Source organism: Anastrepha ludens, chromosome 2 (genome assembly GCF_028408465.1).
Source record: "Anastrepha ludens isolate Willacy chromosome 2, idAnaLude1.1, whole genome shotgun sequence".
Classification (NCBI taxonomy): Eukaryota; Metazoa; Arthropoda; class Insecta; order Diptera; family Tephritidae; genus Anastrepha; species Anastrepha ludens.
The window spans coordinates 79,474,712-79,497,279 of NC_071498.1; the positions used below are offsets into that span (position 1 = coordinate 79,474,712).

At 36.4% G+C, this 22,568-nt stretch overlaps 3 non-coding genes across 3 annotated transcripts; all 3 read left to right on the plus strand.

The window, feature by feature from the left end:
• Window positions 1-279: 279 nt before the first annotated feature.
• On the plus strand, window positions 280-352 carry Trnak-uuu (transfer RNA lysine (anticodon UUU)). Its single transcript has one exon. It is a non-coding gene; the product is annotated as a tRNA-Lys (tRNA).
• A 2,419-nt stretch (window positions 353-2,771) lies between these two features.
• On the plus strand, window positions 2,772-2,844 carry Trnak-uuu (transfer RNA lysine (anticodon UUU)). The gene has a single exon. It is a non-coding gene; the product is annotated as a tRNA-Lys (tRNA).
• A 6,234-nt stretch (window positions 2,845-9,078) lies between these two features.
• Trnak-uuu (transfer RNA lysine (anticodon UUU)) lies at window positions 9,079-9,151 on the plus strand. Its single transcript has one exon. It is a non-coding gene; the product is annotated as a tRNA-Lys (tRNA).
• Window positions 9,152-22,568: the final 13,417 nt, after the last annotated feature.

Genomic DNA, 22,568 nt, shown 5'->3' on the forward strand with positions numbered 1-22,568 from the left:
ATGTTTTTATAAACCATTCTGGTATTATAGAGGCAATTTCATTTCAATAGCATGCATATATATGTACGAGTATATGTAGGGCATGCTGTTTTCGTTTATGCATTCGTTTTCATTTTAGCTAAAATATGTATGCAGTGCCGAAGCTGAACACTCTCTCCAAATCATATTTTACTATATAGGTATGTGTGCATGTATGTGCACTTATACTCGAAATATTTTATTTACTATGTTACGAAAACCTTACAGTTATGAGGTACATATGGCAGAAAATTATTTAGTGCCCGGGTAGCTCAGTCGGTAGAGCATTGGACTTTTAATCCAAGGGTCCAGGGTTCAAGTCCCTGCTCGGGCGAAAAGTTTTTTTTCATTTTTTTGTAATTTATTTTATTTTTATTTCACAAAGCTTACATAATAATAAATTATTAAATAAACTAAAGCAAACGCAGCGATAGCAGCAAAGGCTGTCGGCTCGGTCAAATATTATTATTCTTCTTCTAGATTGGCGCGATAAACGCTTAAGCTATTTTGGGTGAGTCAAATATATAGATTACAAATAAAAAAATATTTTAATATCACAGGAAGTGGACCAGGGTATACAATGCTTATTATTGTTTGCGACACATTGCGCCTGCCCTTCGGTTAGTGCATCCTTGAATTTTATTTATTTAATTTCTTCAGAACTTTCTTTAGATCATCACATCAGCCGTACGAAAATATCTCCTCCGTATTCCGATATTATAAAACCATCAGTTCGATATACACCTCTCATTTATCGTTCTTGTTGTAAGCATGAGCAAAGCTAGTGCAACTTTTTAGCAACCACAAAGAAAAACTCAGGAAAAATAGCCTAAAGTGTATCTAAGATATATACAGTGCACTCGCGATAACTCGAACTAATTAAAACAGGCGCTGTTCGATTTATCGAATTTGTTCGACTTATCAATTGAGTGTGCTATGTTAAAAAAACAGTCATCGATATCGATTTTTCGATCGATTATTGAAAATGGAAGCCAGTAGAAAATTTCTGTAGTATAGTTTCGTTATACGAATTACATTTTGGTCCATTGGCTGGATCAATGGTGTCACATTCGGCGGCATAAACATAGTTAAAATTAAACCATCCTCGGACTTTAATTCGATTTCGTTGGGATGTGATGGGGCATTATCAATTAGAAGAAGAGCCTTCTCAGGTAGTCCCCCATCTTTCAAATATTTTCTTACCTAAATATTAAAGTCATTTAACTTGGTTAAAAAAATTGTTTTAATGAATCTGGAATTTACCTGCGGCACGAACGAATTATGAAACCAGTCTTTGAAAATCGCCGAAGTCATCCAGGCTGATTTGGAATTTTTGTACTCCACCGGACAGTTAAAATTTTTGAAAACACGAGGATTTCTTGCTTTGTCAATAACGAGAAGTTTAAGCTTATGGTTGCCGGTAGCGTTAGTGCAAGCCATAAATTGCCTTATCTTTCTTTTTTATAAGACTTATGGTGGACTTGGCTACCCCATATTCCTCCGCTAGAGAAGTAACACTACGTCCACGTTTAATTTTGTTAAGGACTTCAGCCCTCTCTTTTAATGTTAAACACTTCAACCTTTTACGATCCATTACTCACGTGCACTGATATACTACAAATGACAAATTTAAAGCAATTTGGTCAATTCAAGATGTTGTTCCCAGAAAACTAACGGGATATTAACGCCGAAATATTCATATGGACAATACACTAGTATACATATACTATTACATATGTATCTATGTCCAAATTGTACATGTTTGAAAAGAATGTGTGTACAAATAAATTTGTTTTTTTGTTCGAGTTATAGCGCTTTTTTATTGTTCGAGTTACAAAGAAGTCAATAGGGGAAAAAATGTGTTCGAGTTAGCACGTCGTTCGACTTAGCGGCTATTCGAGTTACCGCGAGTGCACTGTATAAGGTATAGCTCTCTATCTCCTTTTCCTCTACGTTATATCTTTTTTCTTTCTCGCGGAACGAAAATGCCCAAAACGTTGCATGGACCCGAAATTTTACTCTCCATTCTAGCTCGTCCATCGACGCCTAAGTTGTTTCACTTCAAAAAAAAAAAAAAAAAACAAACTGCAGAGTTCAGCAAGAAGTTTTAAATGTACAATTTAATTACAACAAAAATTATAGATTTGTAAATAAAATAGTTTTCGGCAAACGTTGAATTAAATATCCATTCGAGCTAATTTTATGCCGACATTGCCCAAAGTTGCTCAAAGCACCCCAAAAAGATGAGAGTGTGGACTTAAAATTTCGTGTCAACACTTTTGAGTAAACACTTATAATGTTACAAGTGGGAATAAAATTTCAAGTCAAAGCCAAAAAAATAAATCGTGGTCGAAATGGCAAATCGCAGTCAATTTACATTTATCAAATAAACTGTACTATTTTGTTTATTCGTAAAAACCACACATATTCCACTCAACAACTAAAATCGCATTAAATTACTTAGGAAACCACACGGTTACTAGTTTAATTAAAATTTTACTCATTACACCTTGTCGTAATTTCAGTACATTTTTAAACATCTCAGTCACCCTGTTATCAAGCAAACCAGAGAACGTATAAAATTTATATATTTACGTTCTCTGCCATGCATACCCACATAAGCACTTAATATTTATCCACCACTGTTATTAGCAAATGTGTTATACCAGATAAAAGGCATAATTATGTTGGTTTCTTAAATGGGAATGAAAGTGATTGTGTTGAAGTGAGTAATTTGGCAGAATGTTTGTATGGCCCGGGTAGCTCAGTCGGTAGAGCATTGGACTTTTAATCCAAGGGTCCAGGGTTCAAGTCCCTGCTCGGGCGAAATTATTATTTTTTCTTTAATTCTATATCTTAAACACTATAATTTTAACAAGGTTAATCTTGATAGATAGGGCATTTTACGGCATCTTGTGGATATATTAATGCGATTAGTTATTAGTATAAGTACAGATGAAAATCACTTTGAGAATTGGGTTAAAATATAATCTAAATATTCAATTAAATTGTTTCTCTATTTTTTTCATTGTGAGCTACACATTTTTGTGTATGTTTGTATGTGGATAAGAATATCATGTTAACTAGGGCGTTTAAATCATGAATTGGCATTATTATTGTTATAAACTAACAACTGGCAAGCGTTGCAATGCCACTCAAAGAATTGTTTAAGTTTACTGAAAAGTTTTGGAATATTCAGTATTTTTTGTTTTTGTGCCTGAAGCGTGCACAAATGAACAATAAGTTTTTTTTTCTATGAAAAGCGCTAAGTCAGGGAATACTTTTTCATAACAGTTTGTATTTAACAAAATTAAAAATATAAATATATAATGTATCATATAATTAAATAGCAACATTTATTCGTTCTTAAAGATTCTGTAAAAAAATTGTCTCTCTACATTAAATTGTAGAAGTTAATTCACAAATTAATGTCAAAGCCTATTGATCTTCTCATCATTTGTAATTTTCGGTCATAAAATTGATCTCGAGTTATATTTGGATTTTAGTAAACGTGTTTACTATCGATGTGACAATTTATATCATTTGGTATATTTTATTATTTTATTTTTATTTTTATTGACTTTCCATTACTACCACCAATGGTTTGCTTCACTGCACAACAGCATTTCTGATGATTGGGTTATGATACATGTTTTTAGTCCAATTTTTAATGACAATTTACAATCTGTAACTGAAATTCCTGTATCAGCTCTATATGACACATTTAACTTTTTGTAATAAAACACTATAGATTTAAAGATTATTTTATTTTATTGCCTTCTTAAGTTTAAAAAAAATTTTTTTATATGATTTCCTTGCTGAAGTTGAAGGCATAGAACTGTTGTTAATGCTCCAACAATAGTCGGCCATCATGAGTGTGTTCCAGTAACCTTGATAGCGTTCCTCCATCGTACGAAGGTCCTGGTAGAATCGCTCCCCCTGTTCTTCGCTGAGATCCCCAAGATTGGCTGGAAAATAGTCCAGATGGTTGTGAAGAAAGTGTAACTTAATGCTCATATTATATCCAACCCTTTGGAAGTGACCCATTAGTTGTTCGACGTGCTGAGAATAGTCAGAACTTTTCTTATTTCCTAAGAAATTTTGAACAAGCCAAACAAACTCATTCCATGCCATTTTGCCATAGTGCCTATGAAATTTGAGTCTTTTATTAACGACCTTATTTGTGGCCCGTCAAAAATACCCGCTTTTATCTTTTCTGCACTTAATTTTGGAAACTTTTTAGACGGAAAAGAAAACAATTTCCATTTTTGTCAAGAGTTTTAACAAATTGTTTTATAAGCCCCAGTTTTATATGTAACGGAGGTAACCACCTTGTTGGCCTAAAAGAAAGTTTACCATTTTTAAATCGACACATATGACCCAATTGTGTTCCGCATATTTAATTTTGTCTAAAACCAGAGCAATAGTTGTATATTCTTCTTTTACTTTAGTAGAATGTGCAATAGGCAATGAGCCCAATTTGTTCCCATTGTGTAAGAGAACACATTTTAAACTCCGTTTTAATGAATCTATAAATAAACGCCACTCACTAGAAACATAATTTTGTAATCCAATTGCAGCCATTAAACCAGGTACATTTTTACAAAATACAAAGTCATCTTCTTCAGCAAAATATTCAAGGAAAGTTTGTTCTCTTCTGCGATAGTCAGAAATTTTAGATTCTTTTGTGACTAAGTTTCTTTCTTTTAATCTAGACGCCAAAATTTCTGAACCAGTCTTTGGCAGTCCCAGATCTCTAATGAGGTCGTTTAAATCATCTTGGTTAAATGGTTTTGGTGTTCCCAGGTTACAATCAAAGTCACTATCGCTATTGTCTGTTTTTGCCTCAAAATGTAAAGGTTCTTCCTGTGAAGCACCAGGTTGAGGTTCAGATGACATCGTAGGGCTCAAAACACGTCTATGTGCCGATCGTATGGAAAGATATTCCCATTTGCCTCGATTTTTTCGGTTAATGTCAGTTATTTTTACCATACAAAAATAACAGTCGTCGTGGTGGTTCACAGGTTCAATCCAGATCATAGCAGTTTCGTATCTAAATTTATTCCTTTTCTTATTCGTCCACAAACGTAGAAACTCAACGCACGTTTTGCATACCTTTTGTGGAATCCAAGGCTTATTTTTTATTTCCATTGGGTGACTGAAGTAATTTTTGTACGCCTCATTTACGAACGATGTCACATTCAAACGGTTTTCTTGAAACATATACTCTCCGCAAATAAAACAAAAACTATTCCGGTCATTTATACAAACTCGTCTTGACGATGCCATAACAAATAATATTAAGAAAACTTAATATTTGTTTAAATATTCGTCAATTAACACTGAAATATAGTGATTTTTTTGTGATAGCTATAACTCGTAAACAATAGCTGTTACAAAAAAAATGAGGGTGTATTTAGAATCAGCGTTGTCAAATTAGTAAACATAAAGTATCAAAAGTCATTCATCAGACAAAAAGTGCGATTTTGTTTTTCTGTGTAATTGAAGATTTGATTTAAAACTATTTTTACTAAATAATAAAAATTCTATTATTAGAAATGTTCTTCTCAATGTTTGTAAGTGCAAAATAAATGTGCGGGACGAACTGTCAAAGGAATCCTAGTGAGAAAAGAATAAAATCAGAGAAGAAAACCCCAAACAACCAAAAAGGAGCAACTCCTTAATTATTTAATTTAGAAAATATATGTAAAAAACAAAAACATTATGAAAACGACAGTCCATAATACTGCGGCTAGAGAAAGAGTTGTGTTCCATTATACTGCAGTGACAGGAAGAATAATTCTATTGATTGAGGGTTACATGATCCTGGGCCGGAGAGATCTGGAGTTGATGTTCTTTTCAATATGTTCAAAATAGACTAATTTTTACCTATGAATTTTAAAACCTTGCCTAAATGTTGGTTGGGCAAACAATAACGGTACTCGTTACGGTATTCAAAATTGGTTTATTTTCTGCGAAACGGCTGCTGGTATTTTTACTGAAATAATTTTGCGCAATATTAGTAATTATTGAAGTAGATAAATATAAATAAATCAACAAACAAAGAGTTTAATAACATTGATAATTTTATAGATGACGATGAACCTTCCATGAGTGCAGGTGTGAAGAAAAGAATAAGCGCGAGTCAAATTCAACGAATTGGGAACGCATGACAAATGCATAAAATTTGCGGAAGAAGTTGGCCTTTTGAGAAAAGCAATGTTATGTGCAGTACATAAAACACAAGACACAACAACTAGGTTGGCTTCTTCACGTGCTCCCGCGGCCAGTGCAGGTCAAAGACAAATATCTCTACCGTTCCACAGGCACTTAGTTCGAGAGCGCGCGATTATGTCTTCCGCGAATATTTTATTTGATGTTTGGCTCACGTACCGCATGCCCAATGAAACAGTGCAGCGGGAATATATTATAAGGGATGGGCCCTTTCTTTAAGAACGATTTCTGACTGGTTTAGCTACTGCAGGGAGGCTGTGGTATTATATCAGTTAGATTATCAAGAACTTTAAGGGAGAATTGACAAAATCGGAAAAAACTGTACAAATTGAAAAAAGTATTTTTGGGAAAAGGAAATACAACAAAGGTAATTTGACTTAATAATGGAAAAAAATTGATAAAGTATTATCAGTGACTTGATTTATATTTTCCAGGAAGGAGAGTCCAAGGACACTGGGTACGTGAGATGATTGAGGATGGGAAGTTGTGTCCGTTCGTTCGGAGGTGTGTCCGGACAACGTACGATCCAATGAAGTTCTGATACCTCTGATAAAAAAACACGTTATTGAAGGCACAACCATCCGTACAGATTGCGAACGCACGACTCACTGTCGGAGTACGGATACGATTTACCAAGAGGTAAATCACAGCGGTTGTGATGTATTCACAATCTGTCGCCGAAGATTCAATCTCCACGTCCACATCCACTGAATCACAGTGGCCTGCTGTAAAACATTTCTTTTATAAAGAAATGTATAACAACTCTGGCAACTTTGCTGACGTTATAGAGGAAACGTGGCGTTGAGATGAAAAAGGAGAAACAAACCAACAATGAAGACCTGAGCTTTCAATAAAACAATATTCTCAAAAATAGTGATCGAGCGATTGTTTAATCCAAATTTTCAACTGCGGTGCTTTTTCGTGCTTAAATATACAGTAGCGTGCAATAGTGAGCACATGTTGGGCGATTTAACTTTAAAGTCTCTGAAATATCTAAATGCACAACTTAATGAAACAAAACTTTCAGCATTTATTCGTTGCTTAATTCTTAAAATAACGGCTTAAATAAAAACATCAAATACAAATGTAGGAATGAGAAGGAGGCAATAATATAAAAATGTACATATTTACTCAGTTTTGCACGTCTGGCACTCATGGCTAAAAACTAATAAATTTTAATAGTTAATCCATAGGCCTTTATTTTTTCTTAGACTTTTAATGCGTTTGGGCATACTTTCGACAAGATTCTCGATAAATGTGCGCGGAATTTGGTTCCACTCCTGCTGTACCCGGTCCCATAGCTCTGTCATGTTCTCAGGAGCCCTGCGATATTTTCTCAGCCGCTGTTTGGTTATTGCCCACACATTTTCAATTGGATTTAGATCCGGGCTTTGTGCAGGCCAATCTATTACCTGAAAATTTTGTTGCGACAGCCATTCTTTAACAATTTTGGCGGTATTTTTGGGATCGCCGTCCTATTGGAAGATAAATTCCTCTTCTGGGTAAGCGCTCATATCAACAAATTCTGGGAAATTAGTCTGCAATATATGTAAGTAATCTTCTTTTTTCATAATACCATTAATTTTAACGAGTGGTCTGATGTGCCACCAAGTGAAGCAACCCCACACCATCAAATTACCACCGCCATGTTTAACAGTTGGCTTCACGTGATGCCTTTGGATCCTTTCTGTAGGTCGGCGCCAGCAATAGCTTATTCCGTCGGACTGAAAACGATTAATTTTTACTTCATCCGACCAAATTACCCGTTTCCAGTCTTCAACACTCCAATTTCTGTATTTTCGAGCAAATGCTCGACGGGCCTTAATATTTTTGAGCGATAACGCCGGCTTTTTCTTCTTTACAGCTGATTTATACCCGATCCTATGGAATGCTCTACGCGCGGTCCACTCGCTAACGTTCTTATTTAACATTGCTGCAGCCTTCTTTGGTGTCACAAAACTGTTTTTGCGTACTTCTTGCACCATAAGGCGTGCGTCTGAGTCCGAAAGAAGTTGTGGTCGACCTCCAACATTCGGTGCATGCGCTACATTTCTTCGCTTCTTTACATTAATAACTGTGCGTTGGCTAATATTTAATAAATCAGCAATTTTTCTTGAGGAATTTCCACTATTAGTCAAAACCACGACGCTGTTTTCGAGCTCCACACTTATTTTCTTCATAATTGATATTAATATTAATCAGAAAGCGATTGTCTAACTTCGAACACCTTTCTACTACTAATAACAAAAGTAAAAACATAGTAACATGAAACAAAAACTATAACGGTATATAATTACAACTGTACTAAATGTTACAGCTCCTTTCGGTTTACATAAACAAAACGTGCAAAACTGAGTAAATACGTACTTTTTTATATTATTGCCTCCTTCTCATTCCTACATATGTATTTTTTGTTTTGTTTAAAGCCGTTATTTTAAGAATTAAGCAACGAATAAATGCTGAAAGTTTTGTTTCGTTAAGTTGTGCATTTAGATTTTTTCAGAGACGCTACTGTACATACATATATCCATGGTACAAAAAAACATTAATAAATAATGAAAATTTGGCATAAAAAATCTATTTTTTATTTTTCTAAATTTTGATCCACTGTAAATAAAAAAACTAAGACCAGAGATTTTTAAAGAAAAAAGAAGGCTTGTATTGTGTACATCGCGCTGAACAGTGAGGAGCGCCCTCTAGCGGGTACTTTGAGTGGAATAGAATACCGCGTCTATTAGCGAATGTCACAACCAACTAAATGATGGTAAGCTTGAAGAATGAATGGCCATGGTGAGAAAACTGATATTTGGAAATTAAAATTTATATGCCCGGGTAGCTCAGTCGGTAGAGCATTGGACTTTTAATCCAAGGGTCCAGGGTTCAAGTCCCTGCTCGGGCGACCAAATATTTTTTATATTTGCGTTTTAAGTTTCATATTTGGTGTCAAACGTTTTTTTTTTATTATTAACATTATAGAGAATATCACTTATAGGAGTCTGGCAGAGCGATTGTAGTTCTAGCGGTGTACGCTATAGAAGTCCATAAAAATCATTTGCCTTATCGGCCTTGCGAACTGCACTCCCAGAATTATCACGTCACAGCATTTTCACGGATTTGCAGTAACAAAGTGTGCTATAGCATCCCCCAATATCGATGGCCACTGACTGTCGCGCAATTTCTTAAGAATAATGGTCCTATAAAAGTTTTTGACTAAACCTCAGCAAAAAACCGTTCCTCTCACATCGTACAGTGGTGTTTGGGTAATGAAGTGAGGCGAAATACTTGGTCAAAAACTATTTAAATATTTATTTGTAATTTGTATTTGTACATATTTGTATTTAAAATCTTAACACATACACAAAATATTATTATATTGTAATAGGACTATGAATAAGTTCGTGCGGTTTTTTTTCGAAATTTGAAACTTTATTGACGTAAAATGGTTACAAATTTAATATTCAAAATATTGTCCATCGCTTACTACTACTTTTTCCCATCTTTCTGGCAATTCACGGATTCCCTTTGTGAAAAATTCGGTCGGTTTTGCCGCAATCCACGAATCGATCCATTTTTTGACTTCATCGTAATTACGGAAGTGCTGGTCAGCCAGGCCATGTTGCATCGATCGGAAGAGATAGTAATCGGATGGCGCAAGGTCTGGACTATACGGCGGGTGGGGTAGGACATCCCATTTGAGCGTTTCTAAGTATGTTTTGACCACTTGTGCAACATGTGGCCGAGCATTGTCATGTTGCAAAATAACTTTGTCGTGTCTATCGGCGTATTGCGGCCGTTTTTCTCGCAGTGCTCGGCTCAAACGCATCAATTGTCGTCGGTAGACATCCCCCGTAATCGTTTCATTCGGTTTCAGTAGCTCATAATACACAACACCCAGCTGGTCCCACCAGATACACAGCATAACCTTCAGGCCATGAATATTCTGCGCCGACGTCGATGTTGAAGCATGGCCAGGGTATCCATACGTTGCCCGACGTTTTGGATTGTCGTAATGGACCCACTTTTCATCGCCAGTCACAATTCGATGCAAAAAACCCTTTCTTTTGTGCCGTTGAAGCAGTTGTTCGCATGCCATAAAACGGCGTTCAACGTCTCTTGGCTTCAATTCATACGGCACCCAATGGCCTACCTTTCGGATCATTCCCATGGCTTTTAAACGTTTGGAAATGGTTGATTGATCAACTCCCAAAGTTTTTGCAACCTCTTCTTGCGTTTGAGCCGGATCTTGATCGAGCAATTCCTCCAATTCGGTATCCATGAACTTTGGCGGCGCACCCTCGCGTTCTTCGTCTTCCAAGCCAAAATCACCACTTTTAAAGCGTGCAAACCACTTCTGGCACGTTCGCTCAGATAGAGCATGCTCACCATAAACTTCCACCAAGATACGATGACTTTCGGCTGCTTTTTTCTTCATATTAAAATAATGAAGAAGAATTCCCCGCAAAAACACATTATTTGGCACGAAATTCGACATTTTCAAGTGTGGTAAAAATATTGTTGTTTACGCTTCAAATAAAAAACTTATACTGACGTTTGTGCCTTACGACAGTAGCTCTCCAATGAATGTTTGGAAATGTGGATCGATGGAATAATAATCAAGTTACGCCATCTGTTGTAAAACCGCACGAACTTATAAATAGACCTATTACAATATTTAAACTATGAATCATTCACAAATTTTGTTTGAAAGTCCAATAGAAATTATTCGAGTTTATACAATAAACATTTAATTGTTTATATATTCATTTGTTTACAATATTAGTACTTTTATTTAATTTTAATGCGAACATGATATTCTGAATCAACATGTATGAGGGTGGCCTTTTATATTGCGTACCTTTGCCGTACCATGTGTGATGAGCTGTAATTCGATATTTTTATTGAAAAGTTTAGTATTTTTAGCATAAAGTTATATTACATACCTATATGTTCTCACTCATGAGCTTAATTTGTTCTTTTTTCTGTGAGTTGAAAACTTCACCTTGCCATAAAAATAGAATTAACTCATGAAAATTTTCATGCGATGATTTATTAAAATTTTTGACATCGATTATCGGGACACTGATTAACTTACTCCGACTTTGGCGTTGAAGCACCACAGTTAGCCACTGTGAAACGCTAAAACAACGATCTCCAACATGGCCGTCGATCATTGCTGAGTAAATTTAAGAATTTTAAATGAGAAAAAGAACGTCTAGGGCATCGTAGCCGGTGACGCATATTTGATCTGTGCAAATGGGTCGAAATTAAAAGAGCAATCGACAGTAAGGGTGTTCGATGATGAGCTTAATCCAACAAAAGTTATTCGCAGAAAATCTGATCATATCGCAACTGTACCACAAGAAAAACTTAAAACAGTCAATTCTGAGTGTTACACAACCACTTGTTTGCCAGAAGCTTTGCCAAGAAAATGCGAGCTCTCACATATCGCCGCACACAAGAGAGTTTTTGAGCACTTAAAAGTTTGAATTAATAGGTAGTCCGCCGTACAGTGCTTGAAATTTCTAAGTCTTAATAATTTCTTTTTGTTCCCGAACATCAAAAATAAAATGCGAGGTCAACGCCTTTCAACGCGCAAAATTGCTTTGAAAGTTGGTTCAAGCGAATGCAGAAGTGTATTGACTTCCAAGGAGAATATCTTGAAAAGCAGTAGTGCCAATTGCATTATTATTTTACTATGCTTTCATTATTGGGCGCAAAATATATAACAGGCCATCCTCGGCCTAATAAGTCTTTTAAAACAGTCTGTTTTTTTAGGTTTTATAGTAATTTCTTGTTGAGTAAATTTGACTAAATGACTTACGCGTACCTTTGGATTTTGCCCGTATTTGTATGAAAGACCTGAAATTTGATACGCTACTTGCTACCTATTTCACAAAAATGAAATAAGTAGAAGTTAATCATTTCTAACGGAGGTAAAAATTAAGTCATTGAGCATCCCTATTAATACATAGATGCTCCCGGTTAATGGAGTCACGGATAACTGAGATTCAACTGTAGTTCCAAATAACTTCGTTCAATAATGTGTGTGACTAATTAATTAAAACACAGTTTTTTGCCAAAATTCGTTTTTATTCATCAACATAGTCCCCTTTTAGGGAGATACAATCATTCCAACGCTTTTCCAATCTTTCGATACCGCCTTTGTAAAACGATTTTTCTTTGCCTCAGTTTCGGCGATTACTTCATCATTTGAGCCAAATCTCCAACACGGAGCATCTTTTTGAGGTCTGCGAAGAGCCAGTAGTCGCTGGGGGCTAAATCTGGAGAATACGGTTGATGGAGAAGCAATTCGAAGCCCAATTCGTTCAATTTTGCCATCGTTTTCATTGATTTGTGATACGGTGCATTGTCTTGGTGGAACAACACTTTTTTCTTCGCCATATGAGGCCATTTCTTTGCGATTTCGTCTTTCAAACGCTTCAATAACGCTATATAACAGTCGCTGTTGATGCTCTGCCCCTTCTGGAGATAGTCGATGAATATTATTCCATGCGCATCCCAAAATACAGGCGCCATAATCTTGCCAGCCGACTGCTGCAACTTTGGTCGCTTTGGGCGGCTTTCACCGGCTGCATGCCACTCACCAGACTGCCGATTTGACTCTGGAGTGAAATGGTGGATCCATGTTTCATCCATAGTGATGTACCGACGCAAAGACTCCGACTTATTGCGCGTATACATGTCCAAACAGCTCTTTGAATCATCGCTTCGTTGTTGTTTTTGCTCTGGTGTGAGCAAACGCGGCACCCATTTGGAAAACACCTTTTTCATACCCAAATGTTCGTGTATTATGGTGTGTACACTGCCTGCTGATATCTCCAGAATGTCAGCAATCTCCCTCACTTTCACTTTATGGTCGGACATAATGATTTTCAGTGTTTTTTCAACGTTTTCCGGAATAACAGGGTCATTTGGCCTTCCAGTAGATGAAATATCATCTGTGTCTGTACGACCACGTTTGAATTCGGTATACCAATAACAAATGCTTCTTTTTGATGGAGCAGAGTCCGAATAATGTTTTTCAAGCCATTCCTGGTATTAAACTGTATTTTTTTCATTGAAAAACAATGATACCTAAATCAGCCCACGGAATTGCTTTGAATTCATTTTTTTTTTAAACTCAAAAGTAGCGTCACTTAAAGCACTGTAACTTGTAAACAAATGGTCGGATTAACATATGATTTTGACAGTAAGCCTTAAATGGTTGCCAACTTTCGAAAAAAATATTGATTTAGTACTAGTGCCGCCATCTATGTGTCAGTCACACACATTATTGAACGTCCTGGTATCTTGACTTTATCGCCGCCTTGTTGGTAAACTTTTCGCAGGCAGACAAACCGACGGGGGTGGTTAAATAAACTCAGTACGCCACCTGATAGCATAATTTTTCTAACTTTATTGTGCTCGTAGCCCAGGCAGTTAATACCTTCCAAATTTTAAAAAAATAAATTAGGTCAAGAAACCATTTTCGATCGAATTAAGTTTGTTTTGCAAAAACTTACTTTACTTTTCTATATATTTTTGATATGCGTTTACTAAATGATCCATTTAATACCCATTTAATAGGCAAACAAACTCTCGTATTAGACTCGTATTAACACAATGTGAATGTGTTGTACACACAAAAACACTTATATGAGATATGTACATGCGCACATACGTAAGTATGTACATCCAAATATAAGCCCATGCATATTTTTCGGTTGGATACAAAATTTTGTCGATGTTTGTGTAAGCAAGTCAACTGCTATGAATATACTCGCACTATTTCCTTTGGATGAGTGCGATCTTGGACGTCTAATTAAACCTTCAGTAAATTAGCACCTTCTAAGTATTTACGTTTCCACTTAGGTGAGCAGTACAATACTCAGTCATTTCGCTGTTTACTTGAATTCACTTTTGAATGCGGATCACAAAGTTGTCTTAAAAGAGTTTGTAACAGACTTACAAAGCAACAGCGAACAATGTGGAGCCATTAATGCAGATAAGTTTTGGTATTTTAAACATATTTGTAGTTAAACTTACCAGAAAATTTAATTCACTTAATAAAAAATGTATGTCCTAATATACCCCTCGTCACGATGTTCGTGACCGGAATTATTGATATTTTTATGAGAATCAAGAAACAATTAAACTACAGATTGGTAGGCAGAATTCGAAACATGATTTAGATTAGCACAACTATTATAACTTTATTCCAATTGGTGGCACCATTCATAGAGCATCCTCTGCTTAAGGGTTATCGAGAAGTAAAATGCCTCGGAATTTCCGCACTTAAAGGACCAAAAAATCATCGATTAATATTTATTTACTTATTTACTAAAGTTGGGAAGAGCCAGAAGTCACACGGAACCAAATTAGGCGAATACGGTGGTTGCGGAACGATATGCGTGGAATTTTTGGCGAAATGGTCACGGAGAACGAGTGCAGTGTGAGATGGTGCATTATCGTGATGCAAAAACCAAGATTTGTTGGCCCATAATTCTGGTCTTTTTAGACGAATTACTTCACGTAAACGAAGCATAACGCTCAAATAATATTCCTTATTAACAGTTTGGCCAGGTGGAAGGAATTCATAGTGCACCACACCACGAAAATCGATAAAAACTGTCATCATGACCTTTATTTTTGAACGACTTTGACGTGCTCTTTTCGGTCTGGCCTCGCCTTTAGCACGATATTCGCTTGATTGGTCGGTTGTTTCAGTGTCGTAAGTATAAATTCAAGTCTCATCTCCCGTAATGATGCATTTGAGCTTGTCCTGATAGTCTGAAAGCATTGTTTCACACACATCAACGCGACGACTTTTTTCCAAGAAATTGAGAGTTTTCGGTACCAAACGAGATTTGACTTTTCGTAGGCCCAAATGGTCTTTCAAAATGGTTTTCACAGATCCTTCTGATATTCCGATCATATCAGTAAGGTCTTTAAGAGTCAACCGACGATTTTTGATCACCAACTCCTTCACTTTATTGACGTGTTGGTCATCTGTTGACGTCGATAGTCCTCCGGAGCGCTCCAAGTCATCAACACGTTCTCGACCCTCTTTGAAGTCTTTGTACCACTTATAAACATTTTTCTGCGACATGGTCGAATCACCAAATGCCATCTGCAACATGCTAAACGTTTCCGCAGCCGAAATTTCATTCCACAAACAAAATTTAATGGCACTTCTCTGCTCAATCAAATCAGACATTGTAAAAATCGAAAAGTGCACTCTTGGTATTTTGGTAAACACAAGCGTAAATATATTACTGATAATGACATTCACATTATGGCCCAGATGTTATTAACAGTGCTGCCAACTCATGAAAAAAAACTAGAGCGAAATTTTAATCCCGCGAGCTTTGACAAATAAATGCACCTTACTTTTTGCCCACAGTAGTACATATCATCTTGATTAAAAGGTTCCCGGAACAACCACCAGGTGACGTTCAACAATGAATTTTGTTTCTTTGTTAGTTTGCCACATCAGTGATTAACATTCCTTCCATTTTGTCAGCATTTCTTAACATTTCTAAAATTTACGCTGTCTTGAGTAAATCACGTGTTCTCGATTTTTTACGTTTGTAAATATAGATTTCAATTATATTCTAAAGAAAACAGCCGTTTACAAGTGGGATGAATGCTTCAGAAGAGATCGTGAGTCCGCAAGGATAATAAACGTAGTGACAGTCCGTCGACATTGAAAATGAAAACATCAATAATCATTAAGTGAAAGAAAAGTTGATCAATAATCGCAAATTAACCATCAGAGAGCTGGCAGAGGACTTGGACATTACTTATGGATCCGTTCAGAACATTGTAGTAAATGATTTGAGCTTGCACCGTGTTGCTGAAATGTTGGTCCCAAAGGGACTGAATTTTATCAAAAAAAGGAACCGCGTTGATATCACCAACGACATGGTTTTTAAGGCTGAATCCGATCCAACATTCGTTAAACGCATCATTACTGGGGACGAGACGTGGGTTTATGAGTATGACACGCAATCCAGACATCAGGTGAGTGAGAAGAGAGCTCCACTTCAACCAAGACCAAAACAAAACTACTTCGTTTTCAGTCAAAAAAGAAAAGTTTTTATGAATTACAACGGTATTGTACACCACGATTTTTTGACACTTAATAAGAAAATTATTTGAAAGATTTTTTTTAGGGATTTGTGGGAAAACAACTCATGGATTTTGCACCATGATAACGCACCGTCGCTCAGTGCCATCATTATCCGTGAAGTTTCAACCAAGAATAAGAACTTTCAACCAAGAATGGTATGCGATTTTTTTCTGTTTGATCAAGTCAAAAAACCACTACGGGGAACGCGTTTTAACAGCCAAAAGGAAGTAACGGAAAAATCAAAAACAATTCAAATTACAATATACATAGTTCCAGAAATGTTTAGATAGCTGGATTAAACGCTGGCATAAGTGCGTTGCAGTTTAAGTTGAACTTGTATTTTGAATTTTCTGAATATATTCCGGGAATTTTTTGATCAAGATGGTATGTACAACGTTTGAAATAAAGATGGGCTGACAATATTCATAAACAAATGCTTCGACGTCGATGGTGACAGTAAGCAAAAATTCACTTTTAATTAATTAGCCCCACGTTCGAGAAATATGTTAGGTCAGTGGTGTTCGATTTAGGAACCAGCATTAACACCGATAACAATGTCAGCCTTGAAATCCAACGTAGAATCTCTCATGCCAACAAGTGCTACTTTGGACTAAGTAGGCAACTGAGCAGTAAAGTCCTCTCTCGACGAACAAAACTAACACTCTACAAGACTCTCATCATGCTCGTCCTTACGTATGGCGCAGAAGCTTGGACGATGACAACATCCGATGAAGAGCGCTTGGAGTGTTCGAGAGAAAGATTCTGTGTAAGATTTTTGGACCTTTGCACGTTGGCAACGGCGAATATCGCAGACGATGGAACGATGAGCTGTATGAGCTTTACGACGACATAGACAGAGCGCAGCGAATAAAGATCCAGCGGCTTCGTTGGCTGGGTCATGTCGTCCGAATGGATACAAACGCTCCGGTCAGGTCAGGTGGAGAAGGACTTGGCTTCACTTGGTGTGTCCAATTGGCGCCGGTTAACACGAGAAAGAAACGACTGGCGCGCTTTGTTAATCTCGGCCAAAATCGCGTAAGCGGTTATCGCGCCAATTTAGAAGAGAAGAAGTGGTGTTCAACCGCACACTAGTTAGTGTGCCATTTAAGTTTCGGAAATTTATCAATAAGGTACAAGAAAATTAGATTACATGCAACATGATATTATCTATCTATTGTAATTCTACACAATGATTCCAATCTTGATTCTTCGATTGGTAGCAACCTCGGTAATACTTTGAAGTTAACCCCTTTAGCTCCGCCGTTAAAGCTTATTTAGCCTCCTGTATACCTCCATATCCCTTGAAATGTGTCTTCATGGGGTGATATCGGAGTAAAATGGTGAGTATAGCAATGTTGGGATGCATTTTTCGCCAAAAGCTCTTGCATAATAAACGAAAAATAGTCAGTGGGCTAGCGTTGCGCAAGTTTCAACCGTTATGGGTGAGTTCGAGCAGCATACGGAAGAGCAAGAAAAATTAACAAGCTTTGGAATAAGTAACCAAATTTTCAGTTGCAAATTACGCTCCTCGGCAGATAATGGAAAACCTCCGAAAATAGCTACTGTGTTCTTGGCGAATTTGACAATTGAGTGACGTCAGTACAGAAAATAAACAAACATTTGTGTGCAAATGTATGAGTGCACTATTTATTCCATCCTTTTTGACTTTCTTCTACTTTTGCTTACTCTTAGTCTTCGTTTTTTTTTTACTTTCTGCAATACTGCCGTTACGGCCCTAGGGATGACGCAATCTTGTATTATATCAATCAGATCAATCTAGCCACGCCTCAGCCTAAAAAAGTAAAAAAAAAAATTATTACAAATTCAAATTCTATCTCGATTCGAATTCTTCGAATTTGCAAGATCTGAAAACTGCAATTAAAAATACTCTTATTCTTCCTATTTTTTGACAGGTACCCAAGGTGTGAGTTTGACATGCAGTCAAGCGTGCGATGGTGTGAGTTTTTGGTCTTTTTGTTGTGTTGGCGGGGTCGATAGGCCAAATTTGAATTTTTCTGGTAACTTAGAAAGAATAGAATATCAAAAAAAAAAAAATATTTAATAATAATATTATTTTTGACTGGGAAAATTTACAATAACAAATATTTTTAATATATTTCTTAGCTATAATAATTGGGAAATATTGAATTTTTCTAGGATGATTTTATATGAAATTTCATGATTTTTTATGCAGCCATGTGAAGAGCGTTTTGGAATCAGGTGATCTCAGCTGTGGCCAATTTTGACAACCAGCTGAGAGTGTTTTTACTTGTTGATCTGTACAATGTCCTCATCTGTCTATCACATTCGCAATGAATCATGTAGCGATCAACATTTCTTTCAGTCTAGTAAATCTATCTATTGAACCAGTTACCACTTGAACAGCTGGCCCTGATACTGTGCGGTAGGCAGACAAAACTCTCAGAACTCCCCTTCCTTGTCTCGAATCATCTTTTATTTTGATATTTTGACAGTGACAGATCTTTCTTTCACACTTCAGCAACGTTGGGGATATTGGATTGGGGATTGGGGATTGCTCCAAAAATCAAAACTGCCGTAGTTGTCGTGGGGTTCCGTGAAGGCCTGATATTTTGCGAACAATATATTCACGAGGCTTTTGGTAGCCAAAAGAGATAGAGCTAGAAACCATCACCAAGTTCTTGGAAACTATGAACATGGATGAAATCGAGTTCCATAAGTAAAGGGAATGTTGTGTCTTTCGAATAAACGAATAATATACAAAAAAGAAATTACTATATGGACCATCCTTTACGTCTATATCTAGCTCGATTCCTTTATATTCTTACCGTTATGTGAACCCATGGGCAACGAACGAGTGCGCAAATAGACATCCCAGTCGGAAAATATTTTATTTAGGTAATTGATAAAAACTCTATGGGTCCATTCAAAAATCACAACAGTGTTTCTTCGATTTCGATGTTATGTGCAATTAAATTCAAAACCTCGTTGGGTCTAAAGAAATCACATCTAAATTCTGTAAGCCGTAAAATCAAGTTTTCGAAAATGGCAGAAGTAACAGTTTTAACACTTTTGTCTGGGATACCTACTGTTAGATATTCAGTCAAATCCATTGTATATTACGATTACACGTTAGAACAATGCATTAAAATTATTGAAACTTATTACGAAAATGGTCGATCTTTAAGAACAACTTATCGCGCAATTCCTGATTTTTTGGTGGAAATAACCGTCGGAATAAGTGGACAATTCAAAGGTTTGTGAAAAAATTTCAAGAAACTGGTTCTTCCAAGGATAGAAAAAGGACTTGCAGACCAAAAGCTGGACGTTCTGTTGAGAATATTGCTACTGAAGCGCAGAGCGTTGCTGAACAACCTTCAACATCGATAACTCGACGTTTTCAACAGTTTGGCATACATGAATCGACTGTTTGGGGTATTTTACCTGTAGACGTGCTTATGGTGGGCATTTAATTGATGACACTTTTCACATATAATTTTTAAGAACCGTATTTTGAATTAAAATGGTAAAACTTGAAAGAATCTAAATTCTTACATGCTTTATTTTAAAACAACATAAATCCCGGGCTTAACACATAGATGGCACTATTTCTATTGCATTCACCTCTTTTTCAGTTAGTACTAACCTTAAAAAGACAACTGCTAAAATTTTATAATATTCCATTCATTAGTCCGTGAGTTATTGTTATTTTCAAAACAATGGATCCAAAAGAATTTCGTGTTTTAATTTTACATTGGTTCTTGTTGAGAAAAAATACCGGTCAAGCAAAGTAATGACTGGAAAAGTATTATGGGGACTCCGCTCTATCAGAAACAACAATAAAACGATGGTTTGCTGACTTCAAACATGGTCGTAGAGACACCGATGATGCACAACGCAGTAGACGTCCAAATGAGGCGGTAACACAAGAAAACATCAAAAAAGTCCGCAAAATCGTTTTGAATGGTCGAAAAGTGACGTTGCGTGAGTTAGCTGATATCGTAAAAATATCAAAAGAACGTTTTTGCTTTATATTGCATGAGCATTTGACTATGAGAAAGCTCTGTTCAACGTGGGTGCCGCGTTTGCTCACTGTTGACCAAAAACAAGTCAGTCACAAGTAAGTAAATCAAATCAATGGCAAAACTACATGAATTACTCCCACATCCACCGTATTCGTTAGATTTGGATCCCAGGGACTACAGGCTGTTCGCAGACCTAAGAAAAATGCTCGCTGGAAAGATTTCGAATTCGCTCGAATGAAGAGCGTAAACTGATGCCTATTTTGAGGCAAAATATAAATCGTTCTACAAAAGTGGTGTTGAAATGTTAGAGCGGCGCTAGAATGATTGCCTTGTTCGTGATGGAAATTACGTTGATGAATAAAGCTAATTTTGAACAAAAATATTTTTTTTCTTTGTTAGGCACGGAACTTCTCAGCCTATGTATTATTATTATCTGTGACCATTCTATACTACTACAACAAATGTTTTACTAGGTGTTGGTATCAAAACAACTTTTTATTTAGGCTTAGTTTTATTTATTAAAAATCTGCCGCATATTTTTACATGATTTTCCTATACGTTTTTTCTATAAAAATTAGTACGAATTTTCGCGTATAATTTTTCGGTTTTTTGTTCAAAAAACTATTAACGTGACTGCGAAATTGACTTGATTTCGAAATGAGATGTCTTTTCTCCATTCACGAGTCTTCTTTCTGCAACTGCACCGAAGAGATCCAGTGATAAAGTGAAATTATAATGTAAATCCATGTGCCATTAAAATTAACGCTCGTTACGAAATTTATTTATTTAGGTTCATTATTAAATTGAGGTTAAGTTGCATGCATGCACATGCACATATATATGTTCTTTATACATGGGCGTAAGCGATTCGTGTAAGATTTGTGAAATCATTAAATTTATACACTTTGATCATTTGTGTTAATAAAATGTTCAAACTGAGTCTCTGGAATATTTTTTTTACCATTAAGTAAAATAGGTTGTCTATCTCACGAGTCTGCTTGCAATATTTATTTTATTTATCTTTATATTCTTATAATTACATTCATGTATGTATATTTTTTAGCTCCAAATTTAGCACCTATATGGGTGGTATTATAGCCGGATTTGATGTTAAAGTTTTTTTGTTACAATAAATTTGACGTTCATTTATTTTATGGAACAGTTAGGGGGCGTCCATAAATTACGTGAGATATTTAAGGGGGGAGGGGGTCGAGTCAAATCTCATCTAATCTTACGTTGGAGAGAGGGGGCGGTCTCGGCAAATATCACGCAATTTTTTTTCTGATTGAGACAAAAAAAAATTATACTATTTTGGTCCATTATACAGATTGTGCATGCTTAAGATTTATTCTTAAGCGTAATCGTAGTATGATTAAGATCATTCACTAATTCGTTCGAAAGAAAATAATTTCATTCATACTTCGACATTATACATTACTGCTGTCAAAGCACCATATTTGTTTTATACCAAATAGCTCAATTTAATCTGAATTTATGGTACAGTGTAGCCCGTCGTTTGTTTTCGCGCCACTATCTGCCGACCGTGCGACTCGATGAACAAGAGCGTACGAGCTGAGTGGCAGCGACACACGGACAGGTTCCAACCTTCTTTTTTTTAGAGAGAGCCAATATTTACTCCAGGTACATTGCAGTTGATTCATATCACATTTTTATGCGTGCCTATTTTATTTTTTTGTTTTTTAACGAGCGCGAATGTCAACAAATTTTTATTAAGAGTTACAAAGGGAAATTGTTTTTAATTTTTTTTAGGTTGTGAAATGCGATGATTAGAACTGCTGCAGCCCACGCCGGAGTGATCTGCATATGATTCTTCACGACCGTTTTCTGCCACCTCCACACCCCATCACTTAGGTTGATTGACGTTTGATAATTCCGGACTTTAGAGAACATGACGGAAAGTCATTTGCTTCATTTCTAATACGTCTACCGATTCAACCGCTGAATGCCTTTATCAGCACACCTTATGATCTCTATTGCCCAAGTATACGTGATGATTTAGAGAAAATATGCTGCAGTAATGCGGTATTTACTTCGCATCTATCACAAGAGCTGCAGAGCACAGGCGAGCAGCTCACATTGCACCAGCTAAGCAAGCGCGTATGTACCGCAAAGTGCGACCCTCACGGATTGTCGAAAGACGAGCTAATGAGTTACTGTGC